Raw genomic sequence first — 25,863 nt, 5'->3', positions numbered from 1 at the left:
CGAAAATTCTCAAACTTGCATTAGAATTATTCTATGATTTTTCTGGAATTTTTTTAGATATTTTTCCAGAATTTTCCGAGTAGCGGAAGTAGCAAAAATAATTAGAAGAATAAAAAGGCTTAAGCGGGAATCGAACCCGGGACCTCTCGGGTCCGCTAAACCTTTAGTTAGCCTTAGTAACCGGTGAACCCAGCAGGGCCGTGCTGAAAGAAAGAGGAACCAATTATATTTATATTAGAGTTTGGTTCAATAATCCACTTAATATAAATAGGAAACTTAAAGAGGGTTTGGTTTATTTTATTTTGGTTCGGCACATCCTTCCCCACCGAAACCCTCTCATGCCACCTCTCCCTTTTCTTCCTCCTTCTTTCGGCGCCACACCAAGGAAGACCTAGGGTTCTTTCTCTAGGGCCCCAAGGACACTTTCCGGCGACGATTTCGACACAAGGGCGCACTCCTTCGCGAGAGGAACGCATAGACGCGAGAAGTCTCTCGAAAGGGGCACCTCCACCGGAATTTCTAGCGATTAGATTTGTAAGAAATCTAGCACACAAGGTAAGAAACCCCTCACCTGCAGTATAATTGCTCTCGCTTGTTAGTTTTGGCATTAGTTCAGTAGTTCTACAGTTTTCAGTCTTAGGGTGTGCTTTTAGTGCACACCAAGCATCCGGTAGAATGCCCAGTTCAGAAGGATGCACCAGTAGGCGTCCTAACAGCATGTAAAATGTATTAGAAACATTTTATTCAGCTTATTATCAGTTATTACAGCTAAATGGATCAGATATCCATTGTGTGGGCTCCCACAAGTAGCCTCTAGGTTCAGATAACCTAACTCTAGGTTCAGATAACCTAGAACGAGCAAAATAAAATAAATCAGATTATTTTACTTTTATTCAGTTGGCATTGTACTTGGATCAGATATCCATGGGCTGGACAGTCGTCCTTAGGTTCAGATAACCTAGTAACCCCTATTCGGAACTTGCAATCCCGGGTCTCGTAGGGATGCGCGCACAGTACAGTTGCTGGGCCCAAAGCATGTTTAGTATTTTCATCTATTATTATATATAGTTTTACAAATATGTAATCGATGATGGAAACACTAACTTAGTTTCAGTTTCTGATTAATTACCTCAGTTAAGTTTCATGATTTGAGTTCATGACCAGTTAGATGTATATGCATGACCAGTTCAGTATTCATGCTTAGTTTCAGATACAGTATGCTATGCTCAGCTTGTTTGTATGCCATGATCAGTTTAGTACATGTTTGTATGTCATGCCATGTTGCCATGCTCAGTTCAGTTTTCAAACCGCATGTTTTAAAAACATAATCGCATCGTTTCATGTTTTTGTGAGGTAGATGGTTTCTTACTAAGCTTCTTAGCTTACAGATGCTACTTTTCTTATACTGCAGATACCGGTAAAAGAAAAGTGGACTAGCGGAGGCTGGAAGGCGATGCTACGATGATGTGTGTGTGCAAGGGGTCTGGAATAAAGATCCTTGGGATCTATACGCTTTTATTTCAATTTTAGTACTTAACATGTCTAGTTTTATGACTTAGTCTTGTTACTAGGTATTATAGCTTAGTAAACTATGTCTTGTTTAGTTTATCATGTTTAGAACATTAGTATTTACATGCTAGAGTGTTTTTCATGTATCTAGAGCTTGTGTATGTGATTTTTGGCACGAATCGGTCTTGGAAATCAGAAATTCAGTTTGAATATCGGAACTGGATCGGTCCGGATCGATCAGTGCCATTCCTTTTCTCGGATCGGTCACCGACCGATCCGAGATGGATCTGATAGCCTACTAGTAGTATCTCCCTGGATCGGCCACCGACCGATCCAAAGATCAACGAAGGCATCCAGTCTCCGGTGCTGGATCGGTCTGCACCGATCCAGACACACTGGATCGGTCTTCGACCGATCCGACCTCTGCCTGGATCGGTCCGCATCGATCCAACAGGCACGGAATCGCGGCAAGTTTGATCGATCCGTGGATCGAGCTAGCAGGGAAGTTAGTTTTGAGTTCTAGCTCGGATGGGAGGTCAAGTATCCTCCTCGGCACATATACCTCAACCGGAAAGGGTCTTGAACCCTTCCTTATAACAGCATGGGTGTACCAGTTGTCAGTTTAATAGAGTCGGTTAGTGAAATTTTGTTTTACCCAGTTTCCGCACAGTACAGCCCAGTAGCTTCAGTAGTTAATGTAGCGTTCCGGCTCACAGCTTAGTACTTAGGAGTTGGGTCGTTACAGAGTGGTATCAGAGCAAGTTCCTTACTTCCTACACACACATCAGCATTGTGCCTACAGCTTCCAAGTAAGAACATCTCTCACTCAGTTTTGTTTTCAGCTTTCATATCAGTTATATGTGCTTTCATGTTTGCTCTCATGTTGGTAGTTAATTAATTCATGTTTACAGTGATAGTATTTAACATGTTACCAGTAGTTAACTATAACATGATAGCCTAGTTATATATATGTGTTCTCTGCTATTTAGAAAATGGTACGAGGACGTCCAGCTAAGAAAGCATCAGCGATTGAGCCCCAGCATGAGGCAGACAGTTCAGTACCTCCCCCAGACCTTACAGCACTAGTGGCTCAGCTACAGCAGCAGTTAGCTGAACAGCAGCAGGAGATAGCCTCCTTAAAGGCTAACCAATAGACTACTCCCCAGTCACTCCAGTACCGAACCTCACGACTCCAGTAATCACAGAGGTTGTACCAGCTCAGCCTGCAGTACCAGTCCCAGTAGTCCCAGTAGCAGGGGCTAAGAGAGAAGCTTACCTTATCCAGTGGCAGAGAATTAAGCCTGAGAACTTCTCAGGCACCAGCGAACCATGGGATGCTCAGGCATGGTTAAAAACACTGGAAAGCACGATGGAGCTTCTAGACTGGCCAGAGCACGAAAAGGTGAAGTGTGCCTCCTTACATTAATGAGGACGCGTGTGGTGAGAACGGATTAAGCGAAGTGGCGCAAGAAACCGGATGACATGGGCTAACTCGAGAAAGAATTCTTCGAGGAATTCTTTCACATGCAAGTCACGAACCGACACTATGACGAGTTTACAGAATTTCGTCGGGGCAACCTATCAGTTCAGGAAGCCGTGAAGAAATTCAATAGGTTGGCCCGTCTGTGTCCGGAACTAGTCAGCACAGAAATCGATGCTGAAGATGCTCGGACCGGAGATTGCAATGAATGTGGCTGGTGGCGTGCATAGGCCACAAACCACAGAGGAGCTAGTGAGTAGTGCTCTGATCACCGAGCACTATCAGCACAACATCACCCAGCAGAAGCAGGTTTCCACAGAGCCCAAGGGACAAGCTGGCTCAGGTACTCAGCAGAAACAACAGGGACATAGCTCCAACTGGAAGGGGAAACGCAAGGCAAGCAGTGACCCAAAAGGAGGGCCAGCTGGAAAACATTCCAGACATCCCAAGTGTGCTACTTGTGGGAAACATCATCCAGGAGTTTGCCGCAAGGGTACGCGAGGTTGTTTTGAATGTGGACAGGAAGGGCACATGGCTAAGCAGTGCCCGAACAAGAACAGTCTTCCTCATCCTCAGCCGATAGCCAGCGCAGCTACACCAGATGTATGCTGCCTTAGATGGTCCACAGATCAGTCAGGGCAGATTGGAAGCCCCCACAGCTATCACGAATGCCAGGATTTTCTCACTGACCAGAGAGAACGTAGCAAATGCCTCGACAGTTGTCACAGGTCAGATCAGTATTTTACAGCATAATGCAACTGTCTTATTCGATACTGGGGCAACCCACTCTTATGTATCCAGGGCATTTGCCGAGAAATTAGCAACACCCCCAGAGTTACTCAATAGTCAGTTTCTGATAACACTACCCTCAGGAGACATTATGGCATCTACGCACTGGCTCAGAGCAGTGCCAGTCATTATAGCAGACAAAGAACTTTTTGGTGATCTGATAGTGCTAGAAATGACTGACTACGATGTCATCTTTGGAATGGATTTTCTGATCAGATATGGCGCTTCTATAGAGTGCCGTAAACAGAAGGTCATATTCCAACCTGAAGCAGGAGTACAGTTTGAGTACATAGGAAAACCAAAGAGAAAAGCCAAGAAGTTTCTCTCAGCATTGAAAGCACAGCAGCTATTGGATTCAGGATGCATGGGATTTTTAGCAAATGTAGTCAACACCAGTCAGGACAAGAACCAACAGCTATCAGAGGTTCGAGTCGTTTGTGACTACCCAGCAGTCTTCCCTGAAGAGCTACCAGGCTTAGCACCAGACAGGGAGATTGAATTTGAGATAGAGCTCATTCCCGGCACAAATCCAATTTCCAAGGCACCGTACCGCATGGCTCCAACGAATCGAAGGAACTTCAGGAGCAATTACAAGAGCTTCTTGACAAGGGTTTCATACGCCTAGTCACTCACCATGGGAGCACCTGTGTTGTTCGTGAAGAAGAAGGATGGAAGCATGCGCTGTCATGAGACTACAGTGCCTTGAACAGTCACAATTAAGCAGTACCCTCTTCCGGGATAGATGACTGTTTGACCAGCTAAAGGAGCCACGTGTTCTCTAAAATTGATCTCAGATCGGGATATCACCAGTTAGAGTCAAGAAAGGTGATATACCTAAAACGACTTTCGGGACCAGATACGGACATTATGAGTTCGTAGTCATGCCTTCGGCGAATGCTCCAGCTACTTTCATGGACCTCATGAACAGAGTATTCAGGGAATACTTAGACAAGTTTGTCATCGTGTTCATCGATGACATTCTTATCTATTCAGGCACTCAGGAGGACCATGCAGAGCATTTGAAGACAGTTTTGCAGATCCTTCAGCAGAACCAGCTATACGCCAAATTCACGAAATGTGAATTTTGGCTAGACCAGGTAGCCTTTTTAGGTCACATCATCTCCAAGGATGGTGTTATGGTAGATCCCAGCAAGATAGAAGCAGTAAGTAACTGGAAGAGACCCAGGAACGCCAGTGAAATCAGAAGCTTTATGGGATTAGCAGGCTACTACAGGAAATTCGTAGAAGACTTCTCTAGGATAGCCTCCCCACTGACAGCTCTCACCAGGAAGAACAAGAAATTTCAGTGGACCGAGGACTGTGAGAATAGCTTCAGCGAACTAAAACGGAGATTGACCAGTGCTCCTATTTTAGCTATACCAGAAAACACAGACAGCTTCGACATCGACAGTGACGCCTCTAAATTGGGATTAGGAGCAGTACTGATGCAGCAGGGCAAGGTGATCGCCTATGCCTCCAGACAACTCAAGGATTATGAGAGGAACTATCCTACTCACGACCTTGAGCTTGCAGCAGTGGTGTTCGCTCTCAAGATTTGGAGACATTATTGTACGGAGCTCAGTGTAGAGTGTATACAGATCATCAAAGTCTGAAGTATTTCTTTACTCAGAAGGATCTGAATATGCGACAGCGCAGATGATTAGAGCTGGTCAAGGATTATGACATAGATATCCTCTACCATCTAGGGAAAGCTAATAAGGTGGCAATCTTCGAAGTCAAGTGCTACCTTATTATTAGCAACTATGTCACCACCCCTAAGGAAGGAGATTACGACTTTTAGTCTCGAGCTTATAGTCGAGCAACTTTCCACTATGTCCTTAGCATCTACCTTACTTGATGATATCCAGACAGCTGAGGAGCAGAAATCCAGAAAATCAAGCAAGGGTTAGCAGAATCAGAAAGTGGAGAGTTTAGAGTGTCCGCCAGTGGGGTAGTGTACTGTGGTGACAGACTTTGTGTTCCAGATCAAGAGGAACTACGAAAACAGATTCTAGACGAGGCTCATAGGACTCCCTATGCGATGCATCCTGGTTCCACCAAAATGTATCAGGATCTAAAGAAATGATTTTGGTGGCCTGGGATGAAGCGAGATATCGCCAGATACGTCAGCATCTGTCTAACCTGTCAGAGGGTTAAAGCAGAACATCAGCGACCAGGAGGAGTTCTGCAGCCGATCCAGATTCCAGAATGGAAGTGGGAGGATATCTCTATGGACTTCATAGTGGGATTACCCAGAACCACGAATGGTTTTGATGCCATCTGGGTAATAGTCGACAGGTTGACTAAATCAGCCCACTTCTTAGCTATCAGAATATCCTATTCCATGGAGCAGCTAGCTCAATTGTATCTCAAGGAGATTGTCAGGCTGCATGGAGTCCCACGAACCATTATATCATACAGAGACAGCAGATTTACATCACACTTCTAAAAGTGTGTACAGTCAGCTATGGGCACCCAGTTAAAATTTAGCACAGCCTTCCATCCTCAGACAGATGGTCAGACGGAGCGAGTAAACCAGGTACTCGAAGATATGCTCCGGGCTTGTGCTCTAGATTTCAAGGGAAGTTGGTGCAAATATCTGAGTCTAGCAGAATTTGCATACAACAACAGTTATCAGGCCACTATCGGCATGACACCTTATGAGGCACTCTATGGGCGGAGGTGCAGATCACCAATCTGCTGGTATGAGAGTGGTGAACAGAAGGAACTAGAGCTTCAGACAGATCTAGTAGCAGATACCACAGCAGCCATACAGCAGATTCGCCAGAGGATAGAGACAGCACAGAGCCGTCAGAAGAGCTATGCTGATACACGACGCAGACCCCTAGAGTTTTCAGTTGGGGATACAGTTTTCCTCAGAGTAGCTCCCATGAAGGGAGTCATGCGTTTTGGGATGAAGGGCAAGTTAGCTCCCAGATATGTGGGACCATACCTTATCACGAAGAGAGTGGGCAAGGTAGCATATGAGCTAGAACTACCTCAGGAGATGTCGGCTGTCCACAACGTATTTCATGTCTCCATGCTGAAGAAATATTCCAGGCCACCCAGTGATTGAGCCCCAGTTAGTGCAGATCCGGATGATCTTAGCTACGAGAGCAGTAAAGAAATTACGGAACAAGGAAGTACCATTAGTCAAAGTCAGCTGGCAAAATCACACAGCAGCAGAGGCGACTTGGGAGACAGAGGCCAGCATGAGACAGAAGTACCCAGAATTGTTTTAAGTTCGAGGACGAACTTTTTATAAGGTATGGGGGATTGTAACGCCCGAAAATTCTCAAACTTGCATTAGAATTATTCTATGATTTTTCTGGAATTTTTTTAGATATTTTTCCAGAATTTTCCGAGTAGCGGAAGTAGCAAAAATAATTAGAAGAATAAAAAGGCTTAAGCGGGAATCGAACCCGGGACCTCTCGGGTCCGCTAAACCTTTAGTTAGCCTTAGTAACCGGTGAACCCAGCAGGGCCGTGCTGAAAGAAAGAGGAACCAATTATATTTATATTAGAGTTTGGTTCAATAATCCACTTAATATAAATAGGAAACTTAAAGAGGGTTTGGTTTATTTTATTTTGGTTCGGCACATCCTTCCCCACCGAAACCCTCTCATGCCACCTCTCCCTTTTCTTCCTCCTTCTTTCGGCGCCACACCAAGGAAGACCTAGGGTTCTTTCTCTAGGGCCCCAAGGACACTTTCCGGCGACGATTTCGACACAAGGGCGCACTCCTTCGCGAGAGGAACGCATAGACGCGAGAAGTCTCTCGAAAGGGGCACCTCCACCGAAATTTCTAGCGATTAGATTTGTAAGAAATCTAGCACACAAGGTAAGAAACCCCTCACTGCAGTATAATTGCTCTCGTTTGTTTGCATTAGTTTTAGTTCTACAGTTTTCAGTCTTAGGGTGTGCTTTTAGTGCACACCAAGCATCCGGTAGAATGCCCAGTTCAGAAGGATGCACCAGTAGGCGTCCTAACAGCATGAAAAATGTATTAGAAACATTTTATTCAGCTTATTATCAGTTATTACAGCTAAATGGATCAGATATCCATTGGGTGGGCTCCCACAGTAGCCTCTAGGTTCAGATAACCTAACTCTAGGTTCAGATAACCTAGAACAGCAAAGTAAAATAAAACAGTATTCAGTATTTTACTTTTATTCAGTTGGCACTGTACTTGGATCAGATATCCATGGGCTGGACTCCCACAGTCGTCCTTAGGTTCAGATAACCTAGTAACCCTGCTGGATTCGGAACTTGCAATCCCGGGTCTCGTAGGGATGCGCGCACAGTAGGTACAGTTGCCAGGGCCCAGCAGCATGTTTAGTATTTTCATCTATTATTATATATAGTTTTCCAAATATGTAATCAGTGATGGAAACACTAACTTAGTTACAGTTAATTACCTCAGTTAAGTTTCATGATTTGAGTTCATGACCAGTTAGATGTATATGCATGACCAGTTCAGTATTCATGCTTAGTTTCAGATACAGTATGCTATGCTCAGCTTGTTTGTATGCCATGATCAGTTTAGTACATGTTTGTATGCCATGCCATGTTGCCATGCTCAGTTCAGTTTTCAAACCGCATGTTTTAAAAACATAATCGCATCGTTTCATGTTTTTGTGAGGTAGATGGTTTCTTACTAAGCTTCTTAGCTTACAGATGCTACTTTTCTTATACTGCAGATACCGGTAAAGAAAAGTGGACTAGCGGAGGCTGGAGGGCGATGCTACGATGATGTGTGTGTGCAAGGGGTCTGGAATAAAGATCCTTGGGATCTATACGCTTTTATTTCAGTTTTAGTACTTAACATGTCTAGTTTTATGACTTAGTCTTGTTACTAGGTATTATAGCTTAGTAAACTATGTCTTGTTTAGTTTATCATGTTTAGAACGTTAGTATTTACATGCTAGAGTGTTTTTCATGTATCTAGAGCTTGTGTATGTGATTTTTGGCACGAATCAGTGCTGGAAATCAGAAATTCTGATTTCGTTTCAGACTATCAGAACCTGGATCGGTCAGCAGATCGATCCAGTGCCATTCCTTTTCCTGGATCGGTCAGCCGACCGATCCAGATGGATACAGTAGCCTACTGTATCTCCCTGGATCGGTCAGCCGACCGATCCAGTATCGAACAGAAGGCATCCCAGCGTCTCCAGGTGCCTGGATCGGTCTGCAGACCGATCCAGACACACCTGGATCGGTCTTACCGACCGATCCAGCAGGGCACGGAATTGCGGCAAGTTTGATCGATCCGTGGATCGAACAGCAGCTAGCTGGGAAGTTAGTTTTGAGTTCTAGCTCAGATGGGAGGTCAAGTATCCTCCTCAGCACATATACCTCAACCGGAAAGGGTCTTGAACCCTTCCTTATAACAGCATGGGTGTACCAGTTGTCAGTTTAATAGAGTCGGTTAGTGAAATTTTGTTTTACCCAGTTTCCGCACAGTACAGCCCAGTAGCTTCAGTAGTTAATGTAGCGTTCCGGCTCACAGCTTAGTACTTAGGAGTTGGGTCGTTACAGATGGGCTGACCGGATAGCTGGCACGAAGTCCAAACGGGTCGACGGGCTGACCGGACGTCTGGCAGGTAAGTGAGGTAAGTCACTGGAGGGGAGTGACTATGAGGACGCGTTCCCAGGAAGGGAACATTAGGCGTCGATCCGGCTTAGATCCATTTCGGATATCTAAGTCGAGATCGTGACTAGATTCCGGTCTCAGAAAGACGAAATCTAAGTCATACTCTTTTCTATTACTTTGTTGAACTTTAATTGTGCTAACAATCTGTTTTACAGGATATATATTTGCCTCGGACTAACTCTATTTTGCAGGAGAAGGAATTTCTGGAAATAGGAGGTCCGGGCGCCCGGAAGGGATCCGAGCGCTCGGAGGTGAATTTTATCCAAACCAAGTCGTCGTCACGTGGAGTTCACTGATTAGACCTGCCACGTCGCACCAGGGCGCCCGGAAGGGATCTAGGCGCCCGGAGCAGCATATAAAAGAAGCCCCAGGGGTGGAGCTTCAACATCAATTCATCAACTCAGAACTCTTAGACTGCTTGCTCTGTTGCTCTACGCTCCAACGACGCTAACGAAGCTCCGACAACGTGCTCTTGTCCTTGTGGTTTTCTTTCTATCGGTATAGCTTTGTTTTAATTTTTATTAGCATTTATTGTATTGTCTTTGTAATCATTATTTCGAATTGCTAGTGAATTGCCCAACGAAAGTATTCACGGAGTACGGGCCTTCGAGTAGGAGTCGTCACAGACTCCGAACGAAGTAAAAATTACTGTGTCTATTGTTTTTAAATTCCGCTGCGCTTAACTCTTTTTAACGCTATTTTTCGAATCGATATTCACCCCCCCCCCTCTATCGACGTTTCACGATCCAACAAAATGCAGTTGTCCATTTAATTTATATTGTAGATAACATGGTGTGTGGTGTCACATAGAAGATCATGTCATCAGTTTCTTATAAATTATAAATAGAAGCTCACAACCAAGATGGATTGGGACAAACCATTGGAATGATTGTAGTGTAATTTGGTATTAGTTTATCTTGACTATAAAATTACACTAGTACACTATGTGTATATAGAGCATGACCATTTGAGGTTGTTCCTTTTATACTGACTGCATAAAAGAACAAAACTTCTGTTATTATGGATGTACGTACTCTTAATCCAGATATAATAACAAGCACATGTACTTAGTATTTATTTCTTTAATTTATCAAAGGGTGAGATTTATTCGTTAAATCAATAGGCCCGATAAATTGGAAAAATAATATTATTTATATGGTGTGTTGTTGATTATATAAGAAAACTATGTCTTATTTATTAGGATGATAATGCCCCCTTAAGAAGCTCATAAAGATTGTCATGTAAAGCCTGCAGGTGGACTTAGTTCCGACATGACAATGAAGTTGAGTGGTACTACTCTTGGAGCTAGATGTTAATTAAGTGAGTTATCAGTAACTCATTTAATTAATGGACATTCGATATCTTAAACACAGGGAGATTAACGCACTCATGATAAGAAGGAGCTTATAATATAATATGGGATTGGTGCGGTAGTTCAATAATAACTCTTTAGTGGTATGAGTTATTATTGATGAACTTGAATTGGGTGTTCGGGTCGAACACAGGAAGCTCAAGCTCATCAGGAGGCCAAAACCAATTCCTCCTCTAGGTCCCTGTTGTAGCCTCTATGTATAAAGCCTCGCATCCACTGAAGTTATCCTTATGGCCGATCACATCCTTGCTTAGTACCCAAGCAAGGGGTCGGCTACCCCTTGCTTGGTGCCAAGCAAGGGGTCGGCCAAGAAGGGTTTAAAAGTGGATTTTTAATTTTTTTAAATCTTTCTTTTTGTAGTCATCTACAATGTTTTAAAAGAGAGATTTTAAATTTTAAAAATTTTCCTTTTTAGAAGCCATCCACATGGTTTTAAAAAAGAGTTTTAAATTTAAAAAATCTTTCCTTTTGTAACCATCTACAATGGTTTAAAAGAAAAATTTTATTTTTGTTAAAACTTTCCTTTTTTGTAACCATGATTTAAAAGAGAGGTTTTAATTTTAAAAATCTTTCCTTTTGTAGCCATCTACAATGTTTAAAAGAGGAATTTTTAATTTTAAAACTTTCCTTTTGTAGCTATCTACAAAAGGAAATTTAAAAGAGAGATTTTAATTGTTATTAAAATCTTTCCTTTTTAGCCATTACCAAGGATTATAAAAGAGGATAGATGGTGCCTTAGAGGACATAATCATCTACATAATTTTTATTCCTCTTCTATTCTCCTTGTGGCTGGCCCCCTCATATTCTTATTCTCCCCTTGCTTTCTCACCTAAGGCCAGCGACATCAAGAGGCTTCAACCATCTTGTCACCGGCGGGTTGCAAGGAAGAAAGAAGAACAAGTTCCTAGCTTTGATCCCTTGGCGGCCGAAAGTCTTGGAAGAAAGAAAGACTTGGGTGGTTTTTGTGTCTTGGTAGATCATCGCTCACACAACGTCCAAAAGGAGGAGAGGAATACAGCAGAAGATCAAGAGGTCTTTAAACTACAAAGAAAGGTATAACTAGTTAATTGTTTCCGCTGTGTACTAGTTTATTTTTCCTTTGTATGGACCCTGAAATACCAACACAAGAGGCTAGCGATCTTGTGCTTTGATTGAGGTATCTGTAGTTTAACCTAGAGTTTACTGTAAGGAGTTTAAATATTCAATTTTTTTGAAAGGCTTTGACTAGGAAGTGGTAGAGATCCCATACCTAAGAAGGTCGAGTGCCTCGCCAACGACCTGGAAGCCAATCCTTGAAATAGATATTTAATCAACTTCTGTAATATGGTTTAACTTCTGATGAACACATGGGTTGAACTTAGATTAATAATGTTAAGTTTAATTTGCAATCCAAGTTTAACTTCTGAAAAGCACATGGGTTGCTAGGAAAAATTTTGTGCTTGTACAAATTTTTGTACAGGGAAAACAGAACAAAATTCTGAGTAGCGCCAACATGCTTAACATCCGAGGAGGAGAAGGAATATGAGACATCATATACATCCTCACGAATTGAAGAAGAATCCAAGACAAGTGAAGAAGAAGAAGAAGTCTTGGAAACCAACTTTGTGAGCATCTCTACCGAAGTGAAGTCACGGGACCACATAATATAGTTCGGGTGTAATGAGAAGGGACACTACAAGAGTAGATGTCCATTGAGTAAGGAAGAGGTAAATCTTAAACTCATTCAAGTTAATTTAAACATTAATAAGGGTTGTAGGAATGAAGAAATCCGAAGAAGGAGAATGTGCATCGTATGCTTCACATGTGGGGAGAAGGGGCACTACCACACAAAATGCACCAAGAAGAGGGAGATCAAGAAGCTTGCGTGTTTAAAAAAGTGGGAGAAGAAGAAGAGGAGCTCAAATCAAGGGGGAGCTTTAAGGGTAAGGGTGGTATATCCTAACTTGAAATTTAATTCAAATTTAAACTCCTCCATGCATGCTAGAAATAACTATTATTATTTACCCATTCATAACTTTGATTTTAAATATCATGATAGGAGGTTAGTAAATGTAGATCATAACCCTAGGAAACTCATTCATGATAACTGAAGAAATGGTAGACCTAAGGAGAACCAAGGTATTAATCCCAAGAAGGGGAGACACAACCTGGTCAACCTTGACCTAGGGATATTGCACCAACAATAATAAATCTACCTCAGTGGGGCAAGTTTAAACTCGTCTAAACGGGTCTCAAGGTGGATCTGGGACGGGTCACGGGTTAATCGGACCTACCCCAGACCCACCCCATATAATATTTTTTTATTAATTATTAATTGAATAAAAATTGATAATTTATTTTTAATTGGCCCGAACCCATTGTCATCCCTAGGCAGGACATCCAAATTGTTACCTAGGTACTCGTGGTTCAATCTCTAGCTATGATGTATTTATAGGAATTTTTTTCTAAATGGGGGGCACAACTAAAGAATACTGGGATTATGAGCTGGTTGTTGCCTGTGTTTTTAAATTTACCTTAATAGTCGATGTAAAACTTCTATAGAATTGAGCCAATCATCCCAGAGATAGTACATTAACCGAGATTATTATTATTTTTTAATCATAAATTAATGCACGTATCGATATTTTTAAAATAATATTAAATCAAAGTTCAATTTTGGATGAATTATGTGTCATGGATAAAATTATAGTATATAGACAAGTATTAAGTGCTCTTTTTATTATTTGATCGAACCCAAAGTATTTTTTTTATATATAAATCAAAAGAGCATTTCAAATTAGGAGACATCATATGAACGTATGTTTTTCTTAGAAAAAAATCATATTAATTCTATTATAAAAGTTACCCTTTAGCTTCTACTATCAACTATTTTCTACAAATTGTAATTAAAAGCTATATACTAATTTATACGCGCATGATTTTATTCATTTCAAATATAATAAATGTCATATAGCATGCTAGTTAAAATATTATTTAATTAGGTTAAAATCACATGTGATAATATATTATATAAGTTAGATATTAGGTTTTACATATTGTAGGATAATAACACTAATTTTACACGTCGTAGGATAATAACATTTTATTTATGGTAACTACAATTGCATTATTAATTAAATATCTCATTTTTTAAATATCTTAAATTTTATAATTAAATATCCCATAAATTAAATATTGATATAACCACCTATTAAATATCCCAAATTTAATATAAATATAAAGTTTTTTATTTTTTATTTTTTAAAACTAGAGATACGTTCAAATCTCCTCTATAATATTTTCATTTCAACAGGGATATTTAAATTTGAAAAATATTTAGGAAAGTATCACCTTCCAAAAAGAATATTTGATATTAGGAAATATTTTAAAAAATATCCCTTTTCACCCGGGATATTTAAAAGTAAAAAATATTTAGAAATATATCTCTCCCAAATATCCCATGGGATACTTTGATGAATGGATTGCCACGTGGGCAAAACTTACTAAATTAGGTCAAAATTATGCCCTATTAAAGAATCCCTTCATCGTCCTCTGCGAAATTGGTCCTCCTTCCTCACGAACAGATCCCTCCACCTCTGTTTCTGTGAAATTCCTCTACACGATCGAAGCGTAAAAGTTGCGGATAAGCAGCGGAACTGGGCGTTCTAGGGTTCCTACTTTGGATATCTTCTGGCGGAATGGTTTGGTGTTCGGATTCTGGCAAACACTGAGCTAATTCCACCCCGCACTCGACTCCGCCTCCTCCGACGGTGAAGTTAGAAGTGGAGGAACCCTTGGACGAGAAGCGTGTACGTCTCCACAAGAGGGCCAGGGACGTCAGCACTTCGTGTGAGCAGGTAGATCCCTCACTTTCTCTTCTCATTATGTTTGTCTCATTGAGCCACAGGAAGAGTCTGTCTCTAGCTGATATGATTTAGATGATGCTTTCTCAAGCAAAGGTAGGTAAAACTTTATGCTTCACTAGCTCGAAGGGCTCGAAAGTTGGTGAACAATCAGACTTCTCAGCTTCTTCGAGCTCACTGAGCAAGATCAAAACTTCAAATTTTCTTGCGTCATTATTGAGGATTGGGACATGGGAGGTGAGGATTTTATAAGGAAACATTTGGTGGTTTACGTAAATGATACATCTCTCCTTCCTGTTATTATTTGTATGTTCTTGTGGAAGTTTTTGTCTATGCATTATTCTGGTATTCTATTCTTGTATTTGCAATCTATTCAATCTTTCTATTTTGCGCAGAATTGTTCTGCTCATTCTTTTCCTCCTATTTGTGTTTGTAACTTTCTGTGATACGGTCCACCAAAAAGAAAATGATGAACAGTTTTACTTGCCTTTATTGCTGAGTTTCACTTACAATTATCAACGAAGGAGCTGCCATTGGAACATAGTTTATTTCCAGTCACTGTCTTTTCTCCTTGAAGGTGGATTTCATGAATTCTTTATGGGTGATCTAGTGCATTCTAATTCTCATATGTTTTTGTCAACTAATCTCCTTTACCAGATTGGTTAAGTTTGTGGAGAAGTTCACTATGTTTTATTGGCAAATAGTGAGTGTCTAGATATGAAGGTGATTTAGTGGCAAAATGTTACTTCGCCAAACGTAAACTTGTATGGGAAGTTCTCGAAGGTGGCTTGAAGAGCAAGGTTGAGTTCAACTGGTCCAACTTTACTGCAATTAAGGCAGTATTTTTTGAAGGTGGCCATGGGACTTTCGATATTGTGGTAGGATTTATTTTTTCTCAATTTATGTTGGTATATATTGGTCATTTCTTATGGGTAACGTGTTGGTAATTATTTATTAGTTGGCAAGACCACCTCTTTCTTCCGAGCGACTGATCCTCAACCAAGGAAGCATACACTGTGGCAAGCAACTCGAGATTTTACCAATGGCCAAGAATACATACACAGGTAGATGTAAATTATATTTTTTTCCCCCATATACTAAAATTCACCTTTTTTGTTGCAAGTTGGCGCAAAATCTAAGCTTTGGTAGTGATATTATCATTTAATCTGTGGTTCTTGTTATTGGTACTTCAGTAAAAAATAATCAGGTTTTATCTTTAGTATATATTTTTTTGGAGTCTATTGTAAGCCTTTCCCTTTTGAATATTGTAGTTGCTTCCTTGTCAATTGTTTAAATTTGATTAAATTAGTTAAAATATACCTTTTTTATGAATATTATTAATATTAAGTTTTATATGATGATCTACAATGTAAAGCATATCCTTTGTGGCATGTTGCCTTCCTTGACTCTTTCGGTTTGTGCTTCAAATGTCATATTATTATTTGATCAAACCTATTTAAACTAAGCTTGATGTGATATAACAAATTTTGCCTGAAGATATATATGTTTGTTGCCTATCTCAAATTTTTCGAAACATAGCTAAATCAGAATTTTACGTGTTCGATTGTGTCTATATTATAACTTTCACCAAATGGATGTTGCAGGAGGCATCTACTTCAATGTCCCCATATCTTGTTGAGCAAGAATTTTGAGAAATTGATCGACTGTGATCCTCATTTGAAGCTACTTAGTGAGTAAACTGATATTATATTAGAATCACCTTACTTTAATACTCAGTACTCAGTTTTGGAAGATCAAAGTGATTCTAAAATCCATATTAATGATGTTATTAAGGATAATTCTAGAACCACTTTCTCCAACTTTTACGAATAGGGTCCCCCTTTTGCAACATCATCAATCTCCAATAAGACGGAAACACAGGATTCTTTCGGGAGGGCACCTCATTTTGATTCACAAGACACTCCTTCACCATACTCATGTAATAATATTAGCTCCAACTGCATCACCTTTCGATAATTCATCTATCCTGAAAGTGTTGGGACTAAAGTTTATCTACGAATAAAGTTGAGGAGCTGGCTTCATGAAACACATCATTGCCTTGTGACACTCTATTTGACAAAGAGATAACGGATTTTATAGCACAATTCTTTGTCAATGATTCCCAGTCTTTTGCACAAGCTGGTGTTGGATCCGACGATGAACCTTATTCAACACTAGAGGTCGAGCTATCATTCTTGGAATTTCTGATAGTTCCTTGTTTCGACAAGTCCTGAAAACTATTGTTTTACTTTCTGTAGGCCCTGAGAGCTTCAACTTATATATATATATATATGAGATTCTCTTGCAACTCGAATGATATTTTTATACCTTTCTATCCATATGATGATCAACTTGAAAGCATCAAAATAATATCTCTCCAAATGATTGAAAATTGTGATTGTAATAAACTGGCTATAAGATAATCATTTCCATAATCTTTAGTGTGCATTCTAAAGAACTGTTATTGCCGATCGAATGCAGTGTGTGATCTCTCCCCATTTGCATAATTAAAAAAAGGGCCAAACTTTACTTCAAACAAGAGTAAGCAATCAATGTCGTGGCTGGTAGACCCAGTGCAAGCTGGCTAAGAAGTCAGATTGCATCCTTCCTTTCATGGCACCCTTCCTCTGCCGGAGCTCCTCCAGCAGATCATATGCCACCTTCAATCGCCCCTCCCTACACATCTCCTCCAGCAAGGTCCGGTAGGTCAGAATGTCAGGTGCCTTGCAGTTCTCCAACATGTCGTATACCACCTCGACCGCTGCCTCTAGCCGCCGCTCCAATGACAGGCTGCAAATCATCGCCATGTATATAGTCGTCGTGGGCACTAGTGCCTTCGACCTCATCTCCTTGAAGTAGTTCATTGCCTTCTCCAACCACCCCTTCTGGCAAAAGCCCTTGCATGATGTAACCGTAGGAGTACTCGTTGGGCTCGCACCCGTAGAGCCCCATCTCCCTGAACACTTGGATGGCCTCCTCCATCTCCAGGCACCGTGCATAGGCCTTGATGATGAGGTTGAGCGTAAAGGTGTTCAGGATCATGCCCGAAGACTTCATCTGCCGCACCAGCGAGCGAATGGAGTGGAGATACACATATGAGACCGGTGGCTTGCTGATCCGGCGGAGCACCACAGCCAGGAGCATCGAATAGGTCTCTATGGATGGCCGACACGTCGGGGTGTTGTTGCTGTTGTTGCTGCTACCCCGGCGCTACTGCATCTGCTTGTATAGATCGAAGGCGTGGGAGAAAAGGGGGCGGCGAGAGCAGCACTGATAGGAACCCCGGGGCCTATCACGTTGAAAAATCGAAAGGGAAAATGAGAAGGAGGATAGGATGATCACTTCGAGGGGATCGACCTCTAATAATCAAATGAAATTGATTAACTAAAAGGAAAATTACTTGTCTTCCAAAATTACATAACGTCTCTTTAAATAGACACCTAAATGACCTTTTCAAATGAAAAGGTCTAAAACAAAAATAAAAAAAAATAAAAATATATTTTCAAGAGAAAATGTTTTATCTAAAACTTGTCTTATAAAAGGAAAAGGTCTAAAATGTTGGGTCTTTTGGGCCGCGAAAATCGCTTTTTCGCGTCGCGGAAACCCCGAAACCCTCGCCACCGGATCCGTGCGAAGGAAAATTAAAACAAAATACGAGTACGAGTTTCTAAAGTCTAGATCTACACTAGATAAGAGTGTTACCCTCGATGCGATGTCCTTCGCTATCCCGCTAGTCCAACGATTTGCCGGATCTCAAGATTGTCAAAGTAGACAACCTCTAGAAGTATCCACACGAACAAAATTAGGTGGAGAGGACCAAACAAAGGTGTGCTATCACCTATGGTGTTCGGCCAAGAAAGGAGAGGGAGAGCTTGAGGAAGAAGATGATGGAATGAATGAGAATTACTCACAAAATGAAACTCATCTTGCAATTGATGTGGCCGACCACATTAAGAGGAGTTGTAACCTCCATGGAATGCCAAGAGTCATAACTCTTGGTAACTCCCATGAGGTGTCATCCCACTTAAGCAACCATGATGATGTGGAGCATCATCATTGGCCCACTCAATGCCAACTCACCAATGAGGTGGCATAAAATCAAGTCAAACTTGACTCTTCATCTTCCTCTCTAGTCAAGTCAAACTTGACTTAATCTCTCTCATGGTTGATCTAATCCAACCATTTAATTCAAGCCAATTTAATATAATGAATCTAATTTATTTAATTAAATTAATTCAATGAATCATAATCTAAATTAGACTCATTGAACACATGAATCAACTTGAGTCCAACTCAATTAGCCCAATTAAGATTACTCTTAATCCAATTTGATTTATCACATGAATCTAATTCTCTTGGTTCATCATATGAACCTAATCTCCATCTAATTGTCCTTAGTGTGTGACCCTATAGGTTCTTGTAACGTTGGCAATGCCCCTAAACCCATTTAGGAGCATAAGTAATGAGCGGTATCTAGCAACACATCATTACTACCCAAGTTACAAGAATGTTGAGATCCAACATCACCTTGTGACTACTAATTGTGACTCCTCACAATATATAACAAGTGTCCTTCTATCCTAGACATCTAGATTGATCAATGTGAGGCATAAACCGTGTCATCCTCTAATCAATCTAAATCTTGAACTCCAAGTAGACTTACTAAATCAAATGAGCTCAATATCTCATATTGACTCATTTGGGCATGGTCATGCACTTCGTGGTCTCACTCTATCAAGAATATCGATGTCGCTCCCGTGATATAGGAGAGATAGATCCCATCTACATCACTCACATCCCTCTACATAATTCGTTACATACCCAGTAACCTCCTTTATAGTCCACCCAGTTACGGGTGACGTTTGACGAAACCAAAGTACATAACTCCTTATGTAGGGAACCATGGTGACTTCACGTCTAAGGACTAGTAGTCATACTAATAGCCACATGAGAAAGTATATGACACTCATATAACGATCCATGATACTTTCTCATGGCGGGTCATTCAGTATACATTCTCCAATGCATACCCATGTGTCAACTTGATATCTCTATATCCATGACTTGTGAGATTAAGTCATCGAGTTGACCTACATGCTAGTCTTATTGCGTTAACATTGTCCCTGAATGTTAACACTCGACTAGGAATGAATAAGAGTAGTGTTCCCTATATCATCTCACTATCGGTTCAACTAACCGATTGATATAGGTGAGAACCTTCTACTCAAGGACGCTATTATACTTAGTTTATTTGGCACCAATACAAGTAAGTATAATAACCAAAAAATAAATGCCTTTATTTATATAAGAATATGATACAACAAGTCCATAATACAATCATCAAATGATTGACTCTAGGGCTCTAACTAACATAAAACTTATCTTAGAAAAGAAAATAAGTTAAAGGATTTATTTGAATAGATTCATTAAAGGATCCTATCATTCCACCGCCCTTCAAAACAATTTTGTCCTCAAGGTTGTTTAGCAATAAACTCTGGAATATTTTCTTGAATGACATCATATAATTCATAAGTATTGCTCCGATTCTATCTTCGGATACATTGAGTTCAATGACAAATTGCTTACTAGGTAGTGCAAGAACTAGTGTTGTCATCATAGCTTCCTTTAAATTTTGGAATACCTTTTTTGCTTCAAGGCATCATCTAAATGCATCTGTGAGACCTAGAAAATCATGTAATGCCTTGATATTGTTACGCTTCCGCAAGTGCATGGATACGTCATCAGTAATAAAAGATTATCGATCTCACGAGGATTGGTTATAAGCACTAGCGATTGTTCATGTTGAATTAGCTAAACTACTGATGGTTGTAGGTGAACTATTTCTCAAGAAGAAAAGAACTTGGGAAGTATATATGAGAACTAGTGAGAGTGAGAGAGAGAGAGTTTTACTTGGCTTGGGAAGAGATCTAGGAGTTTGATTTTGTTGTGGTAGTAGTTGATGTATTATGCTCTATCCTTTCCTCATTGTCAATCAACATGTACTCATCGAAAGTTCAAGTTACTATCCTTAAGCACTAAACAGAGAAGATTCTTGTAAAATCCTGTTACGATTAACTCCTGTCACTAGGGCGCCTCGGTAGATCACAAGAATGCGAATCTGATCGGTATCATTAAAGATAGAGATAGGGGTTTGGTTTAGTTTCCTACTTCCTTATTAAGAATTGCCTCTCCTTTCAAGATAGTATCTTAGATGTCCGTGAACGGGTTACCCCTGTCATTAGAGCCCATCGGGTATACGATCTAAGATCCTCTCTTTACAAAATTAACAATTCCTACACAATCAATTAATACGACATGGTAATCTGAAGCAAGTTTCATGCATATCAAATAGAAACAAGACAAGCGAAATCATTCAATGAGAAAAAGGCATAAACATGAGTCTTACATCAATACCTATCCACAACAACTCCCTGATCCTATAACAAGGAATCTACTCCATAAACATAGGAGAAAAATCTGAAGACATGGTATAATTAAACATACAATCCCCAAATAAGAAGAGAGAGGGAAAAAAGATGCTTATTCAATGTCGTCCAGTGATCTTCGGATCCAATCCTTTGCTTCTGGAGTTGATGTGATGATGGAGCTAATCTCGGATCGTCGAACAGAGGTCCGGGACGGCGTGGATCGACACCAAGGTATATCTCTCTCTGATGACTCCCCCCCCCCCCCCCCCCCCTGAAGAAGGGTTAAAGGCCCTTTTTATAGGCTAGGGCACGGGCGTGCGCACGACCCATGCCACGGCCGTGCGAGATCCGCACGGGTAGCTCCTCCCTCTCTTTGGGTAGAGTGGCATGGTCATGCGAGATCCGCATGACCAACTTCCTCTTCCCTTCGGGTTGAGTGGCACGGCCTTGCGAGATCCGCATGTCCGTGTCTTCCTTCAGCTCGGGTCTACATTGTACGGTCGTGTGAAGCTCACACGGCCATGTGCTTCTTGGCTACTGGTCGTGAGGCACGGTCATGCGAGGTTGCACGGTCGTGTGATGCTCTCTCTCGGGAATGGCCACATAGTTGTGCAAGGTTGCACGACCGATGTCAAGTGGCTCCCTGCTTTACTCTAGTGCATCGACAATCTTTGTTTTCACTCCAAAAGTTATTCCTGTCAACATAAAACCAAACAAAGAGCATATCTCTGACAAAAGAGTAATTAATGCAGATTAAACAATATGAGAGATGATTATTAAAAAATATATGCAAATAAAGCAAGTGAATGTGCATTAAAATATGCATAAACAATCATAATATGTACGCACATCAATACTCTTTGGGGTGGGCCACTCCATCATAACTAGAACTTTTGAGGGATAAGTAGCTACTCCTTTTTGACTTACAATATGACCAAGATAGTCCACCTTAGTTGCCCCAAAGCTGTACTTAGCTCTTTTCACATAAAGAGAATGCTCATGCAAAAGAGTGAGTACTTTATAAAGGTGATGCACATGATCTTCGAACGATGAACGCAAAGAAATTCAAAACAAACTTACAAAGGTAAGGCCTGAAGATATCATTCATCAAACTTTGGAATGTAGTGTGCATTAGTTAAATTGAAAGACATGATTAAAAATTCATAATGACCATCATGAGTCTGAAAGGCTGTTCTTGGAATATCTGGCTGATGGATTCTTATATGATGGAAGTCTGAGCGAAGATCTAACTTTGAGAAGAATGAGGAACCTCCTAATTCATCAAGTAATTCATCAATGATGGGGATGGGGTACTTGTCTTTCACTGTAATTTTATTGAGTGTCCGGTAATCTACACACATTCGCGAATTTCCATCTTTCTTTCGTACAAACAGTATTGAAGAAGAATATGGAATTACACTTAGGCAAACGATACCAGCCTGAAGCATCTCTTGTACACTCTTCTCAATTTCCTGTATGTAAGGGTAGCGATAAGTCCTAACATTTGCTTTAGGATCTTTTTTGGTGGAGAGTTACATGAGAAAAATGGAGTAATCTTTCTTTAATAATTACTCTGTCTGATGACTACTGATTGATGTGATAGTATTTTGTCTCTTACCTCTGATACAAACTTCTTTTCCTTGATCTTGGAAGCACATTGTTAGTTTAGAGAAATTCCATATTGTGTCTCCTAATATTCTCAACCATTGTGCTCCAAGTACAACATTATATCCATCTAGGGGTAAAAGAAAGAGATATGTGATTAATTCATAATTTGATAAGAAAATTTTAATACTATCGCATTTTCCTAACTTGTAAGTGATCTTCCATCTGCCATCTTAACATTAAATGTAGATGCTCGCTTTATTTTTTGTTTAAGCCTCCTTGCTAAGGTTAAGTCTAGAAAATTGTTGGTGCTTCCTGAATCTATAAGTATCATTACTGGTTGATTTTTAATGAATCCTTTTACCTTCATTGTTTGCGGAGTTTGTAGTCCTTCTAAGGCATGTATAATGTATCGATATTGCCATAGAGTCATCTTGTACTTCGTTGATATTATCTTGTGTTTCACCTTCATCAAAATCATCTTCTTCCTCAAAGTTCTCTATTGGTTTAATAATCAATATCTTCTTTTGCTTGCATTGATGACCACGATGCCACTTTTCATCGCAATGCCAACATAATCCCTTTACCATCCTTTCCTTGATCTCTTCTTTTGTCAATCTACGGGTGTCGAATAATGTGATAGGTTTTCATGAATTACCTTGTTATTTCTTCTTCCTTCCTCATTGATCTTCTCTTCTTGTAGTCATGCAAAGGTAAGGCAGCCTTCATGGTGCGGGGTTGATTAATTTTTACTTCTCGTCGTATATCAAGGCGATGTTGTACTTATCCCAAGCTTCATACATTGATACTATTCAAGCTCATTTTAGCATGCAAAACTCCAAGAAAGGTTTTCTACCTTTTCAGCATGGAGTACCTTTATCTAAAGAGATCTGTCCTAAAATATCAAAGGAGATAGAGTAGATGAAGGCATCTCCTTATGTTTTGGCTGTAGGAAGCCTAATGTATGTAATGCTATGTACAAGATCATATATCTGTTTTGCCATGGGCATGGTTAGCAGATATCAAAGTAACCCAGGACAAGAACATTGGACTGTCGTAAAGTATATATTAAAGTACTTGAGAAGGACTAGAGATTATATGATGATTTACCAGGCATATGATTTGCTCCCTGTAGGTTACACGGATTCGGACTTCTAATCAGATAGGGACAGCAGTAAATCAACCTCAGGGTATGTGTTTACTTTGGGAGGTGGAGTCATAGCATGGAGGAGTGTTAAGCAGAAATGCGTTTCAGACTCCACCATGAAAGCTGAGTATGTGGCAGCCTCTGAGGCAGCCAAAGAAGTAGTATGACTCAGAAACTTCTTGATGGACTTAGATGTGATTTCTAGTTTGTCCAAAATTATCATAATTTATTATGATAATAGTGGTGCAGTACCAAACTTGAATCAATCACGAGCTCATAAGACAAGTAAACACATTGAGCACAAGTACCACCAGATACGAGATATCGTAAAGTGAGGAGAAGTTGTTGTCGCCAAGATTACATTAGGAGATAACCTGGCAGATCCTTTCACTAAGGTTCTTCCGGCGAGAGCTTTTGATGGGCATGTTAAGGAGATGGGAATTAGATGTATGACAACATAGTTTTTTAGTATAAGTGAGATATTGTTAGGATGTATACTAAAAATCTAGCTTTTTGTATGAACATTTATTTTGAAATGAGAATCGCATTGGTTAAATGTTTGCATTTAGTTAAATGCAGTTGTTCATTTAATTTATATTGTAGATAACATGGTGTGTGGTGCCACACAGAAGATCATGTTATCAGTTCCTTATAAGTTATAAATACTAGCTCACGACCGAGATGGATAGAGATAAACCATTGGAATGGTTGTAGTGTAATTTGGTAATAGTTTATCTTGACTATAAAATTATACTAGTACACTATGTGTGTATTGAGTAGGACCATTTGAGGTTGTTTCTTTTTATACTGACTACATAAAAGAACAAAATCTCTATTATTTTGGATGTGCGTACTCTTAATCCCGATATAATAACAAACATATATACTTAGTATTTATTTTTTTTAATTTATCAAATGGTGAGATTTATTCAGTTAAATCAATAGACCCCAATAAGTTGAGAAATAATATTATTTATATGGTATGTCGTTGATTATAAAAGGAAACTGTGTCCTAGTAATCTAGGTTGATGATGCCCCCTTGAGAAGCTCATAAGGATTATCATGTAAACCCTGCAGGTGGACTTAGTCCGACATGATAATAAGGTTGAGTGATACTACTCTTAGAGCTAGATGTTAATTAAAGTGAGATGTCAGTAACTCATTTAATTAACGACATACGATATCTTAAATACAGGGAGACTAACGCACTCATGATAAGAAGGAGCTCATATTGTAATATGAGATTGGTGTGGTAGTTCAATAATAACTCTTTAGTGGTATGAGTTATTATTGATGAACTTGAGTTGGGTGTTCAGGTCGAACACAGGAAGCTCAAGTCCATCAGGAGGTCAAAACTAATTTCTTCTCTCAGTCCCTGTTGTAACCTCTATAAAGCCTCGCATTCATCCGTTTTGATTTTGCTTCCTGCCCAAGAAAGGGGTCGGCCACATCCTTGCTTGGTGCCCAAGCAAGGGGTCGGCCAAGCCTTGCTTCCTACCTAAGAAAGGGGTCGGCCAAGCCTTGCTTGGTACCCAAGCAAGGGGCCGGCCAAACCAAAAGAAAAGGAAAGAAAAAGGAAAAAAAAAGGGAGGAGATTTTTTCTCAACAGAATTAAAGATTTTTCTAAAAAGAATTACGTTGATTCTTTCTTAGAAATTTTCTAAAAAAAAATTATATTAATTCTTTCCTAAGAAATTTTTCTAAAAAGAATTATGTTAATTCTTTCCTAGAGATTTTTGTAAAAAGAATTATGTTGATTCTTTCTTAGAAATTTTCTAAAAAGAATTATATTAATTCTTTCTTAAGAATTTTTTCTAAAAAGAATTATGTTAATTCTTTTCTAGAGATTTTTTCTAAACAAAAATCTATTATTTTTTCTCCTTTTTTATCTGGGGCAAAGGGTTATAAAAGGAAAGGAGGTTATGCTACAAAAATTAATCAATTAAAAATTGATAAGTTTTTCTCTACAACCAAAAACCCTCTCCTTTCCCTTAAGGCCGACGTCCATTCTTTCTTTTCTTTCCTCTAGGGTCATCAC

At 40.0% G+C, this 25,863-nt stretch overlaps 1 pseudogene; it reads right to left on the bottom strand.

Annotated features, from left to right (window-relative positions):
- Nucleotides 1-17,194: 17,194 nt before the first annotated feature.
- On the bottom strand, nucleotides 17,195-23,268 carry LOC122050905 (annotated as a pseudogene).
- Nucleotides 23,269-25,863: the final 2,595 nt, after the last annotated feature.

The sequence above is a fragment of the Zingiber officinale genome, chromosome 3A (assembly GCF_018446385.1).
Source record: "Zingiber officinale cultivar Zhangliang chromosome 3A, Zo_v1.1, whole genome shotgun sequence".
Lineage (NCBI taxonomy): Eukaryota > Viridiplantae > Streptophyta > Magnoliopsida > Zingiberales > Zingiberaceae > Zingiber > Zingiber officinale.
The sequence above is the reverse complement of the archived record's forward strand: the minus strand, read 5'-3'. Positions and strand labels throughout refer to the sequence as shown.